Raw genomic sequence first — 4,423 nt, 5'->3', positions numbered from 1 at the left:
AGAGCAAATGTGAGGAGGATAGAGAGAGAGGCATGTGAAGAGAGGAGAAGTGGTAAGAAATAACAAGAGGTTTACTCACTTTGCAGAGACTTTTTTTGCATGTTGCCTGAACACTAGAGTGGCACGGTCAGACGGCATTTCAGTACCACCCATCCGGGGTGCCTGCGTGGCTCAATTGGGTGAGTGGCCATCTCTTGATTTGGGCTCAGGTCATGATCCCGGGGTTGTGAAATTGAGCCCTGCTTTGCTTGAGATTCTCTCTTTGCCCTTTCGCTCTCTCAAAAAAGAAAGAAAGAAAGAAAGAAAGAAAGAAAGAAAGAGAAAGAAAGAAAGAAACAAAGAAACAAAGAAACAAAGAAACAAAGAAGAAGAAAGAAAGAAAGAAAGAAAGAAAGAAAGAAAGAAAGAAAGAAAGAAAGAAAGAAAGAAAAAGAAAAAACCACCTCCTCAGTGTTAACGTGTGAATGAATTGATGTGAGGAAATCCGAAGTTAAGGAAAGGTTAGAGGACTATCTGTATCACAAAGAGCCATGATAAGTGTCCACCAGGGAGGGGTGCCCGTAGGACAAGGACGGGATGAGTCTGAGATTTGAAGTGACCAATTTTAGGTGGAAGATGCAAGGAAGGGAGGACTCAGGGATGCCTGACAATTTTCCAGATGGAGAACCAACATGGATGGTGGCACCTCTGCTAAATGTAACAGGGAGAAGTAAAGATGTGGGGGAAGGTAGGGAGAAGGGGGAGATGCTGAGTTGGGTTTTTTCTCATGTTGTTTGAGATGGAACAACCTCCAGTAGAGGTTTCCATGGGGCAAGGGGACGTCAGACCAGACTGCGAAGATAGCTGAGAGCTGGGGATATAGTTTCTGGAAACTTCTGCGTACGGGTGGCAGTTGAAGATGTGAGAGAGAGCGAGGTCAATCCGGACAGCTGTCCTGTGAGCGCGGCGGCAGCCTGAGAACGAACTCTGAGGAAAGCCAACGTTCAAGAAAGGAGTAGAGGCAAAGCAGCCGCAGAGGAGAGAATAAACTGGGATCGTCTGGGGGAGAAGCAAGGACTGAATAGTGATCCTTAAAAACAGCAGCAAGGAGTTCAGGAGTAACTTCAGTAGAGAACTTCAGTGCTACACATGGGCAGCAGCCAGATTAGTCTAGAATAGAGGATGATGGACGGAAGTAGAGGATGTGGACTATGAAGCTAGACCACAAGAGAGAGGAGACAGAAGACAAAAGAGCCCATGCCAAGGTGGTTTCATTTTACTGTTTTGGGATAGAAGATGTTTATCTCTCGAGAGGAAAGAGGCACTAAAATTAAGACTGGAAAGCCTAAGCCAGAGGAAATAATAAATGGGTGAGGTTTCTGAGAAGGCTGTACAGAGGGGGAGGAGAGGGAGGAGAGGGTGTAGGGAATGGATTTGGAGTTAAACAGAGAGGAGGACATCACTTCTCCTGAAAGGGGAGGGAACAGCATGGGGTGGATGCAAATACAAGTGTACTGGGGGGAAGGGACAGGAAGTTGAGGACCTTCCCCTGCATCACCAATTTTCTTTATGACGTAGTCTGAGTCATCCTAGGAAGGGGAGCATCTTGAGGCCCCACTGCTGCAATCTCGTCCTTGGGCAATGGGAGTAATGTGACAACCTTGTGACCAGAGGTTGATCATTAAAATGCACAACCTTGTGGGGCCCAGAGCTGCTAAGGGATGCCCCTCATTCTGAAGGACTTCAGGGGTGAGCTTCACTGTGTGGGGATGAGACTCCACTGGGAAACACCGAATGATTTAGCCAGAAGGTGGCAAACGTGGCAGCGGGAGGGCAGAGCGGAGAAGATGGGAAGAAGCTGGTCCCCCAAAACACTGGGCCCTGAGGGATGCCAGGGTTCCAAGCAATTTCCAGCAAAGATGAATCCCGACTTAACTAATCGGGTGAAGAAGCAGGCTCGTGTGGACTCATGTTCATCCACATCCTCCAGCGCTGAGTCCCGCACCCTGAAGGAGCCTAGAATTTATCTTGTTGCACGTTCAACACCTGCCTTCGAAATTAAGGTTAGAGCCGTTTAAAATTGAAGGCAATTTTCTGGTCTTCGTGTCAATAGTAATTGAGAAGCGAACCGTTGGGTATGACGTTCGGCGTTCATTTTGGCGGAAGTTCTATTTACCCAAGGTAGGAACCAAGAATATCGTAACATCATCAGGACGTGTGAGCTGCACGTGTAAGGCCGCCCTACGCCTGTCCGTGTCATTCCCCTTTTATTCGACTTTATCTACATGAGTCCATTTCTAGTCAAATTCGTCTGTTCAGACACAATTTTATCTCCTTTGGTATTAAAGCTTACGATACCTTGCCTAAAATCCCTTCCCCGCTCCTATTGTTCTGGGTCATATTCATCCTGGCATTTCTTCTTCTTCACTGTGAAGTCACTGGGCGCTCTTCCTTACTGTGATATCTTATCTGAACTTCCTGAGAAGGCATTGCCCATATCGCTCTTCCAGGACCTGCGAACATCACCTTTATTGTAATTTTTATCTTTATTTGTGTCTAGCTTCCAATTTGAGTTACAAACTCAGTACGGCTAAAATCCTCCCCTACGCTTCTGTGTACCCCCTCCCTCCCCACCACTACTCTGTGAAGCCACCTTAAAAGTCTCCATCCCTGACGACAATCTTCTCCGTACCCCCCAGTTCTCTTCCCCTTCTTCCCACCATAAATGTTCTACTGCGTCCTTTGTGCCTCATCCTTCCCTCCGTTGTCTCTCAATCTATCAGTCACTTTCTTTTATTTCCTTTTCTAGCCAGTCTAGATCACAAGGTCCACCTCTTAGACCAGAATGTTGTCGACATCATCAGCTTCCTTCTTGTGAGAAATCACCCACCCAGTAGAATGCCCAGCTTCAATTCATCTGACCATCAGCCACCTCCACTACTGAAGTGCCCTGATCATCAGCACTGGGGTCTCCTGTCACAACAAGGCACTGCCATTTTTCCATTTGACCCCAGTCGCCCGCTTTGCCCACCCTGCCCTACAACCTGGCCAAAACGTTTCCATTCTCCTCTAGGCACTAGCTCCACCAATACTCCTCTCACTCACGGGAGAGGTTCGCCTTCTAATTCACAGAGAAAATAGAGACTGTTTGGCCCATACTATCAGGCCTCCCTTCTCTGAATAAGCCTATTTATTCCTATGTTATTGTTTTTCTTCAATTCCAATATTCATTGGAACGTTTCTTTTTCAGCCAGAATTAATCATGTTATGTACACCATGTTATACATCATCCTCCTCCACATCCTCAAGAACCTTGTTCTTTTTCCCTCTCCTTCCTATATCTTCAACTCCTCACTCCTCACTCTCTACCACTCTTTTCTCTAAGCTTATGAACATGCTCGAAGGTGTCCATATTTTTAAAAAAGGGAGAGAGGGAGAGAATGAAGCTCTTCCCTGATTCTATGTCTCATTCATCTATGACCACATATTTGTACCCACTCATGGCCACCCACATGAAAGAGTGGTCTATACACGCTCCCTTCCATTTCTTTACTCCTATACCGTGTATCACTGCAAACCCACTTCAGAACCCTGTGCTCCATTGGAGTGGCTCACGCAAATGGCACCAATGACATCCAGGGAGTATTTATTTAGTCCTTGCCTTTCCTGATTTCAGTATCTAACACTGTTGGCTATTCTCCATCTCTCTCCTGGTTTCCAGAAACCCACCTCTTCTGTTATTTTGTCTGTCTCTCCGGCCATCCTATTTTAGTCCCCATCAGGTTCCCTCTTCCTACGTATTTCTAAGGATCATTCCCTCACTTTTCTTCCCTTTGTATAATATAGTTTCCAACTTTGATTGCACATTGGGATCACCTCAGGGACTTATTTGCAATTATTAATGTCTAGTCCCCAATCCCAGAGATTCTGATTCATTTGATTTGGAGTGATTCATACATCAATATTAAAACAAAATAGGGGTGCCTGAGTGGCACATTTGTTAAGTGCCTGACTCTTGGTTTTGATGCTGAGGTCATGATCTCAGGGTCATGAGATGGAGTCCCATGCTCGGGATTCTCTGTCCCTCTCCCTCTGCACCCCCATTCATGCTCTGTCTCTCAAAATAAATAAATAAATCCTAAAAAAAGAAAAATAAAGCAAAATAAAAATAAATCTTGTAAGTGATTCTGGTGCACAACTATATCAAAGAGCCACTGCTCTAAAGAGTTGTCTTGTGTAATTCTATCCCTTTCCGTAACCGCTTACCATCCATTATCAACTTTGGGTTCGCCAGCACAACAGGGGAAGAAAATCCTGGATGATCATGTCACAGGGAGATTATGAACAGACACAATATACTGTGAAATAGTTTCAAAGCCCATTTATTTAGAAAGACTCGTTTTAAGTGTCCAGGGACACATTTCTCTCTCTAGAGACATCATTC

The 4,423-nt window shown here is 45.4% G+C and overlaps 1 long non-coding RNA gene across 1 annotated transcript; it reads left to right on the top strand.

The window, feature by feature from the left end:
• Window positions 1-1,621: 1,621 nt before the first annotated feature.
• Window positions 1,622-4,164, top strand: LOC140636479 (uncharacterized). Its single transcript, XR_012033664.1, has 2 exons — window positions 1,622-2,160; window positions 2,789-4,164. It is a non-coding gene; the product is annotated as an uncharacterized lncRNA (long non-coding RNA).
• Window positions 4,165-4,423: the final 259 nt, after the last annotated feature.

This window comes from Canis lupus, chromosome 7, assembly GCF_048164855.1.
Source record: "Canis lupus baileyi chromosome 7, mCanLup2.hap1, whole genome shotgun sequence".
Taxonomy (NCBI): domain Eukaryota; kingdom Metazoa; phylum Chordata; class Mammalia; order Carnivora; family Canidae; genus Canis; species Canis lupus.
Note: the sequence above shows the minus strand (reverse complement) of the source record. Positions and strands in the feature narration are given on the sequence as shown.